At 51.8% G+C, this 13,864-nt stretch overlaps 1 protein-coding gene across 2 annotated transcripts in view; it reads right to left on the bottom strand.

Moving 5' to 3' along the window:
* The window catches only part of STK24 (serine/threonine kinase 24), a 139,290-nt gene that overhangs the window by 78,252 nt on the left and 47,174 nt on the right, over positions 1-13,864 (bottom strand). The gene's annotated exons all lie outside the window — the stretch shown is intronic.

The raw sequence follows: 13,864 nt of genomic DNA, 5'->3' as shown, positions 1-13,864 counted from the left end.
TTTGTATGTAATGTTATAGACCACACAGTCTTCCAGGGACTCATCTATTTTCTGTGTCCAGCCATCAGGCTAGTGGCAGGTTCAGGGCGTAAGATTCCTAGGTCTCACCTACACACGCGCATCAGACTATGAAAGAGAACAAGCGTGCAGTAAGAACAATTACCCAGCTAGATTAGAAAACATGGAAAAGATGCCAACTCTTTTATAATGAGGGTAAATTAAAATCTAAGTGCTTATTTGAACATGTTAGGATACATAGATTTATTGAAAAATCACTCTTGTCTAAGCAAAAATTCACTTTTCTCCCTACTCAATCCCCAAAAGTTCCTGAATTCAAATGGATTTTTACTAAAATCTTAACCAGCTATCTCACAGAATAGAAAAAAATGTATACCGTAAGTATGCATCTTCATGAATAGTACTGCCTTCACCAAAACGATAACAATCTAACCAGATTCCAGAAAACAATAAGCAGCCTGTTTTCTTTTGTCACATAAATGCTGTACCCTGGAAATAGCCTCTAAAAGCTCTTAACCACCTGATTAGTTACACATACATAGATAGTATACATTTCCAAGAAGGCTGGCTGTCAGAGTTCAAGCTCTCATCCTAACAGATGCACGATACAGAGTCGTGTGAACAGCTGAGTTCTCAAAGGGGGCAGTAACCTGTCAACCACAGGGCCTGTCAGGAAACTGAGAAGCGATCCTGACGTTTAGCAAGGCAAGACAGGGACGCTGCACATCTCCCCACAAATAACTGCACAGCCCAAAATGCCAACGGCACCCTGGTGACAAGCAATAGCCTGGAACCCCACAGAGCAAGGAAGGACTCTCAGAACTGCCACCACTGCAGACACATCTTCCCTCAGAAATGGTCCATAGGAGGAAGAGAATGCCAGGCCAGCCCTCCAAATCTGTCAGTCCTTTGAGGAAGCTGAACTACTAGGGAAAGTAACAAGCGCAGGGAGGAGAGGGAGGCCTGAGAAGGAGGTAAAGAGAACGAGGAGAAGAAAGATGGCACAGAAGGGGTATTCACAGAGCAGCGCATGTGAGGTGGGTCACACACACAGCACTATGGCAACTGCAGTGCATCATGAGTGAGGCCAGCCTTGGGGACCATCAAGGGCTACCCAGCCACAGGTCTCCAAGGTGAGACACACTGAGTTCCGAGCAGCTACTCTCCAAGAGAACTGTTGAAAGCCAGTCAGCCCATTTCTGGTTTGCAGGCCTTACTGTGCTACGGCGTGTCCACCATGGCAACGACGCACATATCACAGCAATGACACATGAGCAGATAGCCACAGTGACCTCCTGCACACAGGGGAGCAGTGCCCCTGCCCCATGTTGGTTTAAGGCTGCACATCAAACAATGCAAAAGCTCACAAAACCCACCAACCATCTTAGTACAAAATGAACCAAGTAAGGCTTGTGTGCTGGACATATACCCAATGGGAAACGCATCCTGGGGTTACCAAGAGAGCAGGACAGGCCAGAGGCCAGGCACTGAGCGCTCGGCCCACACCGGAAGGTCATGGCCAGCGTAATCCGAGGTCTAACGAGCTCCCAGGGATTACAAGGACTACAGTTTTAGCCATGATCCCCTTTGGCTCCTAAAAAGCTACACAAACGTCCGTTGTGTTAAAAATGACACTATCTATCCAACTTCATTTCCACTTAAAGTACTGCACTAAACATACTAATTGGGTGATTAATCGAGAGGCATTTAATTTCTTTTCCTGAACAATTGCTAAACTGTTTTCAGTCATGGCACTACATTTCAAACATCTTAAGACAGTCATACTTAGGAGGAAGCCTGGCTGTGTATTTACAGGTTTTAAAAAACACAGTCCAAGACCCCTGGGTTTACCGAGATAGTCAATGACCCACAGTCAGAGCCCAGGATAATTTTCTCAAGTGAAGACTGTTTTCGTAGCTAGTGAGCAGCCCTACAATATCCTCCTCTTCCTATTTTCAAGCTTGTCAATACCCCAGTTGAGTATCACCAGTCACTTTTGGGAATGCCACAGAATGCCCGGGTGGGTACCTCCCATCTGACTCACCCTGCACGCTGGCCTTGAGCCTGCACCTCCACCTCCTCTAACACAAGCTGCTAGGATGAGAAGCTTTTGGGGATGCGGGGAAAGCAGCGCTCATCTCCTTTTTTAGCTATAATGAAACATACCCCGTTTTCGGCAGCTACTATCTTCGCTGCTTTCATGCCCTCTCCCTTACCGTGCTCCCTCCAGGATGAGGTAGGGTGGCCCTCCTTTTACTCAAGGCCAGCCCCCAAAGCTGGGCTCTGGAGTCCATCCTTCTCTTCTCCAGGATATGGCTTCGTCAGTAAACCCCTTCTCAGCTCCTTCTTCCATTCACCCCTCTCTGCTGGCTCTCTGCCCTTGGCAACATGCTCCAGTTTCTCCCATTTAAAACAAACGACAGCACCCTCCCTAACCCATAAGCCCTCCTCCTCCACTCTCTCCTTCCTCTGGAGTCCCGTCAAAGTCATCTGGACCTGCCTGGTCCTCCCCACCACTGCAGCCTGGCTGCGCCCTGGCTCCGGTCACCAGTGCTGCAGTGTCGTGTCTGAGCCTCCTCAACCACGCCCTCCCCCTCCTCTGGGTAACTTTCCAGTCCTTTAGCATCCACAGCCCTGCTCCTGCTGGCTTCTTCCAGTCCCCCTAGTTCCAGAAAGATCTTCACAGAGATTCTACCTTGACCCCACCTTGTCTGGCCCTTACTCCAGGTCCCAGCCTGGGCCTCTACTACTCCTCCCCACGGGTGCCCAGTAGTTTCAGGGTCTGGGGCCCTCGTTTCCCAAACCTGGGACATCTGACATTCTTGCATAAATATATGGGAGTTCAGAAGAGAACAAGGTGAATAACCCATGTTTTTAAAACACCCCGATGGATTCTGGTCAATCACCACCTTGAAGGAAAGGCTGTGATCAAGACTCATGTACATGACAGCTTTCAAAGCGCTGGCTCAGGCGTGCCTTCTGAACGGGAACCCCCCGGACCAGCTGCTTCCCAGGCATTCTCTCTTTCTACCCAGACATCTCAAGCTCAACATGTGTGCATGGAATTCGCCGCTTCCCCTGCTGGACTGTTGTCCCACAGTCGCCCTCTGCTCTGCGCTGTCTCCTTTGCTCAGCTGCAAGCTGAGGAGTCAGGGGCTGTGTCTCACGCACCTCTACACCCCTGTGCCCGGGTATAACGAGTGGCATGGGACTGTGGTCAGTAAATGTCCCCTGAGCAATAAGAAAACCCCAGACTCACCCTGGCATGAACAGGACACAGATTAGACACCTCAAAGTCCTATCCTACAAACAGACAGGGGGCCCTGGAGGGAAGGGGGCAGCCCTTCCTGCTGACAAGGGTGAGTGGGGTGGTAACAGCCTGCCTTCCTGAGGTCAGGAGAGCCGGTTAGCACTGTCATTCCTGGGAGTGGTGATTTTCAGACCTGGGTGAGCCTCACACTCCCCTGGAAGGCCACAGAGCCCCACCTCACCAAGAGTTTCTGATTCAGTCAACTGGGGGTGGGCCCAAGAATTGGAATCCCAGGGGGGGTAGGGAGACGCTGCTGGTCCAGGGACCACACCTGGAGAACCACCGCTCAGCATAGGCTGGGACAGGAGGCCAGGCAGCCCCAACAAGGGACATGCCACTAAAACACCATCATGCTAGGTCAGCTGATCACCCCCCTCCAGTAACTGTCCGGCTCCCATACTAAGAAAACAGTGGCCTTTGCTTTCTGAGACTTAATTTTAAAAGTAGGCAACAAGAATGTATCCAAACTCTTACCATGTTGTTGACCCTGTGGGAGACTGTTACAAAAATAACCACCCACAAATCCCACCTCTCTGGGTCCACACCCCTATGAGTGTGACTTGGACACTTCCCCCAACAAGAGACAGTGGCTGCCTCCGTGGCCCTTGAACCTGGGCTAGTCTTGCTCTGTGTTCTGATGAATATAACCTAAGCAAGGCCCCAAGAGGACTCGCAGAGCTCCCTCCGCAGAGGGACGTGACCACGAGGCAGGGGAAAGGAGGCAATCGAAAATGGTGTGGTCAGAAAGACAATGACATCTGCCCACTTCCTGGACCCCAGCTGAGGTCCTAGGATGCGCCTCAAGTCATCCTGGGCCACCTGGCCTCAACCATGCCATTAGCTGACTATAGAGAGCCCAGAAAAGGCCAGCAAAACTGCTCAATCCACAGAATCACGAGAAATCGTGAGCCTGCTGTTCTGGCCACTCGGTTTTGGTTGCTACTCAACAATAGGCAACTAATACAAAAACTGATGCTAGAAGCTGGGCACTGCCCCAGCGGAAGCCCTGACAGCCCATGCTTGGCTCTAGGTCAGAACTGCTGCGGCCCATGTGTTGTGAGATGCCTCCATCCCCGCCCTCTTTGAAGAGGAGTCTCTGCGGCCGCCCCACTCTTCCTGTCCCGCAACTCTTGTTGAGCTGAGGCTCTCTGAATCAAGAGCTGGCAGCCCATCCACATCCAGCCCCAAAGCAGGCAGGGCACGCAGACCTTGAGTCGGACACTGTGCCAGGAGGGAAGTGGGGAGATGCTGGTGGGAAGAGTCTCTCTCGCATGTGTAAGGGGCATGAACCCTGGGGACCGGAAGGCAACCTTGTGGATTGTTACAATAATGGCACTAATAAGCCATCCCTTGTGTCTACACCCCCCACCCCAAGACTTTGCCCGCTGCTCCCATAAGAGCAGCCCACACCTTGAATCACCTGGCCTGTGGTTCCTGAGCTGGTGTACCATCTCCAAGGTCAAGCCTCAAGGGGCCCCGCATTGCTCTGCCTCTTGGAAGGCCTCCATCAGCAGCATGTGAAGAGGTCTGTTCTAGCCACTGGAGAGGCCACATGGAGGAGACCAAGGCACTGGCTAAACACACAGCCAACTGCTAGACCTGGGGTGAGACGCCCAGCCTTCCTCACTGCCCCTGCTAAACCCAGGCCCCAGACACTCTCCAGCTGGCCACAGCCACACGAACGTGCCTCAGCCAGGCTGGCGGAAGAACCACCCGTTCACCCCAAGGAATGGTGAGAAATGCTAAACTGTTACTGTTTTAGGTCACCAAGTGCTACAGTGGTTTCTTGGTTTCTTATACAACAACAGATAGTAGAATTCAACAGAAACCACTGCAGGAGAAAAGCGTCTATGGGCAGCATGGCGGGAGGCAGATATTCCGGATTCTGGAATGTTTTAGTAACCTGCCCGTTTTCCTTTTGCCTGCACCAAGACTGCTTAGAAAACAGCTATTTTCACTCTTTTACTATTGTCCCAAAAGACCTTTTGAGGCGTATGGCACCCGTACAATAAAGGGTCACTGCATTGTCTCAATCTGCTCAAGTGCGGCATCTTTCAGAACCCCTGGCCTCTGTGTCAGCAGCTGCATACCAGGCTAAAAATTACCCCTGGCAAGCAGGGAGCCATCTGCTGAGGCCAGGGCACGAGGGCACTCAATAAAGCAGGGTTCCCCGAGCGGGCAGCCCTGCCCTCTGGCACTTCTTGCATAGGTTCATTACCATATTGTGTCCCCTATGGCCAGAAGAAAAATCAATGCCAAAGAAGGCCTATTTCAAATAAGAACCTCGAGATTCTTCTGCCAGAATTTATTCACCAAGGAAAGTAGATTTCCTTGGCAGAAAAGGCAAAATTCTGCCAGCCATCTTGATAATTTACTTTTCAGAAGGGTTTGGGCTGAACTGAGCGCTGGCTATGGCCTCAGATTAGAAAGGCCTGCAGCCCCTCACCCCCACCACCCCTGCCTAAAAGGACGCAAAGCCTAAGCCAGGGCCAGGCAGGAGAATCAGGACGCCCAGGGGCTTGGCCTTTTCTGAAGCAGGGGGAGGTCAGGACACACAGACACCCCCACAATATTCCCCTCCAAAGTCACCTCCCCTAGGGCAAAAAGACTGGGGGATGGGGGCGGGGCTGGGGGCGGCCTGCACACAGGCACCCCCTCCTCAGGCCCTGGACTCAGCACTCGAAAATATCAATTAGATGTCTTGTCCCTACAGTGGAGCAGGGATCACCGCCCTAGGACAGGCAGGAGGATTGGCTTCTGTAATGACCAAGGGAAGTACAAGGGGGTAACTTCCCTTTCCCGAGCTCACAGAGCCTCAAGCCCCACAAGCTGTCTCACGCTCATGAGCCCTGGCTTGCTCCTCTGAGGGAAGGGTTCAGGGGTAAAAAGATAATGATAAATAATAGCATCTACCTCTGCATTAAGTGCAACTGAGAGTGAGGATCCAGCACCTTCTCGTGGAAGTGTCTGACACATCCCATGCAGGGTCTGAATAGAAGGCACTCGAATACTGAGTTCTCCACTCACCAACTTCCCAATTCCCTAAAATCTCCCCAAGAATTTTAAGAAACAGCCCAACTTTCCATTTTGGGGGGCCTCAGGGTTAAGAGCCAGCACGCCCCGCCTGAAGGACAGGCTTTAGTTGGATACGTCAGGGGTGGTCAGCTGGAAAGCTGAGCGGGGTGAGGGATGGTGGCTGGAGTGCGGTGGCGGGAGGGGCACTGGCAGTACGCTGGGGTGAAAGGGGCTTTCAAAATAGGTCAATCTTCGCTTTTTTCAGTTTTTAAGACAATTTTTGTCCTGTTTTCTCTCAGTCATTTCTGTGAACAGATGCTTTGTCAAGCTGTATGTATATTTTTTTCGTGGATGCAAAATTGCTGTCTTAGTGTAATATGACTCAGGCGTTTTCCCCCTGCAGTGCACACAGCATGTAGCCAGCCTCATAGGAGTGGGTTTATTGAGAGTGTACTTGTTCCAGGCCCTGGGTCAGGAGCTTCACATGAACTGTCTCAGCACATTCTCATGACAGAGCTAAGAGGAAAGTACTTCTGTCTACCATCTTACAGATGAGAAAACTGAGCAGAAGAGATGTTGAGTATCTTGCCCTTGGTCCCACCGCTGGCAGGGGGCGGACGAGGGGTCTGAACCTGGCCAGCAAGCTCCTGCCTCCTCACTGTACTAGGCTTGGGACCACGTCATTAGAAACCAAAAATGCAAATACTCCATTATATGGCTGCATTGGAGTTTATTTATCCTGTCTTCTGCTGCTTAATTAGGCTGCCTTTACTTCTTTTTAAATTTTGTGTTTTAAGGAACTCGGGCTGTGCATTTCTGCTGTGGCAGGGAGTGAGTGAGTGCCTGTGAGCTCCTGGTCAAAACTTGGGAAATGGGATTGGAAAGGACCACAGATGGCTTCCTGGAATTTGCTCACCAGCTTCAGGGCCCATCCCAGTGGTGCGGGTGTGGAACGTGTTATTCAGATACGCAAGACCGCTGTCCACAGGCGCATTTTCATGAGACGCTTGACAGGTGGAAATGGGCCTGCTGATACTGACCCCATGTGAGGACAACATGCCCACACGGTCACTCTGTGTATGTGTCAGATTCCCTGAGAACAGGCAGTGACGTAAATCTGGACACACTCGGAAGCAGAGATTTGTTTTGTAATTTTCATCAGCATCCTTTTGGAGTTTATTTCCATTTTGTGTAGATGTGGGTCTATCACTCTTCACAGGGAATGGCCAGCCACTGAGAATAACTGAAAAATCAGAGGATCCATGTATGTATGCACATGGCAGAGTCGGGCGTGGTGCCTCACACCTGTAATCCCAGCACTTTGGGAGGTCCACGGATCACTTGAGATAAGGAGTTTGGGACCAGCCTAGGCAACAAAGCGAGACCTCAGCTATACCCCCCCCCCCCCCCCAAAAAAAAAAAACAAAAAAAGTCTGCCCTTCTCCCTCCACTTCATCTAAAAAGCCCAGAGATGGAGAGGACATCTGATCCCAGTGGCCAAGACCCCACTCCCATTAGAGCAGTGTGAACATGTGGCCTGCACAGGGGCAGGGTGCCAGGAAACACGCTCCGCAGGCCACCAGTGAGGACGAAAGTTAAGACCTGAAAGACCAGGTCAGAATCAAGAGCACCCGGGGGAGCCCTGTCACAGAGACTGTGCCCACACCTGGGCAACTCTCCCACGGGCCACCGGCAGCCCCTTCCCCACTCTTCTCTGGGCCCACCTCCATATGCCCCTGTGCCTTGAAAGACTGGGTAGGGCACACAGGCTGCGCAGGCAAACCTGAGCAGGGAGGCTTTTCTGAGGAAGGGCCAAACACAGTTGAGAGGCAGAGCCGCCTGGATGCAGAGGATACAGGACTAGGACAATGTGAGCCACAAAGGAGGTGGGGGGGGGGGCCCCAGCACTGCCTCGCCAGCACCACCCAGCCACAGACGCAGAGCCAGCCAGCGGCCACAGGAGACCAGAGGGGTTCAGAGGCACACAGTTGAAAATCCCAAAACAAGGGGAGGGACAGAGTCATCAACTGCTTTATTGGAACAAATGTCCCCTACTGTGACTGCAGCCGAGTTCACGCTGGCCTCTTGCGGCCCCCACCCCCACCCCCCAGCTCCTGTACCTCTCTGGGCCTGACTCAACCGCAGAAAGCAAAATGAGAGCTCTGCAGGGGGATGGTCTCCTCAGCCACAGCTCCCTAGACTAAAAATCAGGCCTCCACAAAGCTGGAGAGAGCCGTCTCCACCAGGCCCGCCCCTGGGTTCCCACTGGGCCACCAGACTCATTTATGAGGATGTGCAGGTCGGCCCAGGATGGTCCTCTGCTCCGGAGGCCCTGGACAGACCAGGGGCCATCAGTCTCGGGCTCCCTTCACAGACTACGCATGACCTGGGAGTTTGCCCTGCCAATGTCATGACCACACCTACCTTGCAAGGTGAAAACCTCAATGAATGAGAAAGACAAATGGAGGTGTCTCCTGATTTACAGACTGATTCTGCGCTCAATGAGAATGCCAGAAGGTGGGTGTTTTCCTGCTCCCTCTCATCTCACAAAACATGGTCCCCTCAGCCCAGTGTACGAGGGGGGCAAAACCAGCAACTCCAGCCTGGCCTCCAGGGTTCTGGCTCCTTCGAGGAGAAAACCCAAGTGCGAAGTTACTGTTACCCACTCAAGATTTACCAAGAGAATTTCGAAGCTCTGCCCTTCTGCAGCTCAGAAGCAGGGTCATTCCACAACACAATACAACACTTTATTATACTCCATAATCCCTTGAAAGAATTCGTTAAAATTGTTCTATGATGACTTACGTATTTTATATTTTTAAACCTGAATAGCTGTCATCATCTTCTTTTGACCATTTCTGGCAATGAAAAATGCATGTGGCATTACTAATCAACTTTCAGAGTTACTCAGCTCCAAATGTACCACTTGCACAGTCAAACCACACTCAACTACTCTGGTTGAAACCGAGCTTCTCTATGCTTTTCCATGAAAACAAAAAGAAACTGAGGGTGATGTGCTCTAATACCCAGTACTTCTCACACCACTATCCCTACAGGAACGGGCAAGAGGACGCTGGAGGGAAGCTGAGACTAGGGCAGGGAAGCTGAGACTGGAGCAGGGAAGGGGAGTTGGCTGCAGGCACGGACTCTCCTCCACTCTGGCCTTGGCAAGCATCTCTAACGAATCACAAACTCTCTCCTAGAGCTGAACTGAGCCTCAGAATCTACTCACGCCAGCCAGTCGCCACCGATTTGGCCAACTGGGCAGGCAGGTGGAAACCTACATGCTGGCCTGTCTGGTTCTACCACCCACAGACGCGTGCTGGCGGCTACTATTCCAGCTCACCCTTCCATACCCTCGCCCCAGGCCCCCCACCCCATGTTTCATCATTAACAGTGTGGCTACCTACCATTTCCAAAGCTGGAAACCTCCGCACCCCCATTCCTCTCTCACCCCAACATGCAAACCGTGCCATGGTTCTTCCGAAGTGTCTCTCCATCCAGCCCCCTCCAGGTCACCTGCCTTGCCCTCCCTCCCCCACAGCAGCAGCCTCCAACTGATCCACTTCAAGACCTGCCTGTGCCCTGCTGACAGAGTTGATCTTCCTAAAAGCTCACGGTTTCCTTCACTGCTTAAAACTGGGGACGACCCACTGCCCTTCGCACTGAGGTCACACTCAGCTTGTGAATCTAAACCCCAAAGCTCCTTTCTAATCCCCCCACTGACCCTCTTGTCATCCAACTTCTTAATCTTGTCTACAAGCGCCAAAGGTCACACACAGATGAGTCCCTTTACAGAAAATTCTCAAGATGACAACATTTTTTGACTGGTGGAAATAGATCCTTGGTTGCTGAGGCTGAGGTGAGGAAAAGACTAACAAACCACCACACGGGGGGTGCCAGAGGCCCCTGTAGGCCCGGGGATGGGTGTGGTTGGGGTCCTAACACAAGACTTCCATAAGACGCATCTGGCCATTAATGCAATGACCCTACCCAACTTAAAAGGCTCCCAGGTCTAAGAAATGATACTGGGAACTGCAGAGGCAAGATCATGGTGACCAGAATTTGCAGAAATCCATGGACCTTTAAATTGCCTTGTAAAGGTAACCACTAATCTCTTAAAATAGAAAGGGACTACCTGCAGGGCCGGGGAAAGAAGGCTCTACTCCACAGACACTGCCAGGAGAAGGAAGCCGATGTCAGACAAGAGACCAATTGCAGGAAAAATGATGACAAAGAAAGAAGGCAAAAGCTACTGGCCCTGTATGTGCGTGCACACGCGCATGCACACACACACAACCTGTCAAGAGGACCAGACACGACAGTTTCTGTCTGTGGCTCCAAGACAGAAACACACACACATACTTCCAGAAAGTTTGTGGAAGAGAAATCCTAACAATTTGAGCAGAAACTTAACTGAACCTAAGAGAAGGTCTTGCAAAACACCTGGAATACTGAAGGCAGCTCCGTTTACACACCCAGAAAGGAACTAGATTCCCAGAGCTCCTGGCCTTCTCAGTGTCACAGATTAGGTGACAGCTGCAGTCAGAGGCAATGACTCTTCTCTTGGATATGGTCTGGGATGTGGCCTGGGCAGAACGACGCCGTAAGCAAAGCTACCGTCGTGCCCGGGTGCCCTCTATGGAGGAGGCATGAGCTCCATTTTCTGACTTTTATGTGACTTGTCTTCAGGCACAGAGGCTGAACAGGAACCCAGAGCCATCCGACTCCGAACACTGAGCACACCCATCACTGTCTCCTGAGCTCTGACAGCAACATACAACACAAGGGCACAAAAGAAGAATCCCAAGCTCTGGAATGAAAAGCTGTGGTGCGCTGCTGCACGACCTCCAGCAAGTTCTTCTCAGTCAAATGGACAATGACCTCACATGTCTGTTCGGCGATCAAACCACATTGTCTGCCGGCAACGTGGTGACCTGCCACCACCTTCACCAGAGTTGGAATAGACTCTTAAGCAAGCACACTGAAGAACATGCGAGGTCATCTTTAAAACAGCACTCAATTTTGGAGACATTTTTGGAAATCATTAACTTGCTGACCAAAACTCTTAACTGAGAACACACCAGGTACAACACAATGCAACAGGGTCCCCAGAGAGTAAAACTGAGAGTAGTTTTTTAGTATGGCTGAACTTTAGGCCAATCTCCTATTTTTTAATACAGATTATTCTTCCCCTAAGTAAGAAAACCTAAAGCTAATTGCAAACAAACAAAATACCCTGGGAACCCATCTCATCAAATTAACCTGGCCATTAAATGTGAAGAGGCTTTCTGTACAGAAAGGAATAGTGAACAATTTGTCTAAAGCAAGCCTATTCATCCATAAAGATCTGCTTTCATTCTAACCAGTTTAAAGCTCACTCTTTATATCAGGGTCTTTCCAATACACCCTCCCAAAATCGGAAAATCAAGCTGCCCTTTTTATAAAATAACTATACATGCAGGGATATGTACAGAAAATGCCAATGCAAAGTTTATAAACCAAACGAGAAAGACTAAATAAAAGCCAAGTGCTCTTTTCTGGAAAGTTTTCCAGCCAGCAGTTGTCATCAAAAACCTGTCATGGTCAAAACCCAGTCTGGGATGGAGTATCCCTGGCCTCCTCCATTGCCCTGGGAAGCGCCCAGGGCTTTCCACTATCAGGACAGCATCACACCTTAGGGACTCCCCTCAGTCGGATCCTGGGGCTCCACACACCAGCCAACCCTAGACACCTTTTGCTCCTGATTTTGACTTGATAAGAAGTTTAAGGTCAGGACTGGCTTTCACACCAGTGCAGACTCAGGACATCAAGGCTCCTCTTGAAGCCAAGGAACAAATTTGAATGCCTGTTCTCCTCCTCACTCCACCTTCACCCTTTGAAGGTGCAGATGTTATTAATGGGTTTTTGGCTAGACATCACTAACTGCCCAATGGTGCCTATCGTCCCCACAGCGGCCTCTGCTCCGTTACAGGTGAGCTGGAACTGCAGATGTAGGACACCGCACCAGGAGAAAGACGCTTTGGGAACTGCCTGCTCTGTGATCGTGAGGTCAGCGCCCTCCCAGGGCCCACCCTCCCTGCTGCGTGGGGCTGAGATTCTCCACCTGGGCTGCGTGTGGGCAGCCTCCTCAACAGCTCCACGTCCCACCCTCAGCCCGGACCGATTCAACCAGAATCTTTGGGAAGGGACCCATCCCTCATTAGCTTAGTTAAGCTAACCAGAGACTCCCACATGTGGCCAAGGTTGAGGACCACCGGTCTAGTCTAGATTTGCCCCAGGCTCTGCAGAAGTCACAATGCCAGTAGTGCTGTCTGGAAAACTCCTTTTACCCTGGGTCACGTTCACCTTTCTACACCTGAGGGAAAAAGATCACATCAGTGCAGAGGAGGGGGGCACCTCCAGCACCTCACCTTCTTCATCTTTTACCTCTCCCACCTCTCCTCTCCACGACAGAAGGAGGGCAACCCCTCCCCACCACCTTGTGAGATAACTTCAGCGACTAGTAACTGATGGTGCACGCCCATCCCACACCCACCTACACCCATCCCATCCCACACAGATCCATCCCATACCCACCCCACACATCCCACACACATCCCATACCCACCACACACCCATCCCACACACCCCATACCCACCACACACCACACGCCCATCCCACAACCACCACACACCCATCCCACACACCCCACACCCACCACACACCACACGCCCATCCCACAACCACCACACACCCATCCCACACACCCCACACCCACCACACACCACACGCCCATCCCACAACCACCACACACCCATCCCACACACCCCACACCCACCACACACCACACGCCCATCCCACAACCACCACACACCCATCCCACACACACATCCCACATCCACCACACCCCCAGCCCACACATCCCACACCCACCACACACCCATTCCATACCCACCATACACATCCCACACCCACCACACACCCACCCTACAGATCCCATACCCACCACACACCCATCCCACACACACCACACACCCATCCCACACACCCCATACCCACCACACACCCATCCCACACCCCCACACACCCATCCCACACACACATCCCACATCCACCACACACCCAGCCCACACATCCCACACCCACCACACACCCATCCCACACACACCACACACCCATCACCCACCACACACCCATCCCACACCCACCACACACCCATCCCACAAACATCCCACACCCACCACACACCCATCCCACAAACATCCCACACCCACCACACACCCATCCCACAAACATCCCACACCCACCACACCCATCCCACACATCCCACACCCACCACACACCCATCCCACACCCACCACACACTCATCCCACAAACATCCCACACCCACCACACACCCATCCCACAAACATCCCACACCCACCACACCCATCCCACACATCCCACACCCACCACACACCCATCCCACACCCACCACACACTCATCCCACACACATCCCGTACCCACCACACACCCCACACCCACCACACACCCAGC

This window comes from Rhinopithecus roxellana, chromosome 18 (assembly GCF_007565055.1).
Source record: "Rhinopithecus roxellana isolate Shanxi Qingling chromosome 18, ASM756505v1, whole genome shotgun sequence".
Taxonomy (NCBI): Eukaryota; Metazoa; Chordata; class Mammalia; order Primates; family Cercopithecidae; genus Rhinopithecus; species Rhinopithecus roxellana.
This window is presented reverse-complemented; position numbering and strand designations above follow the sequence as displayed.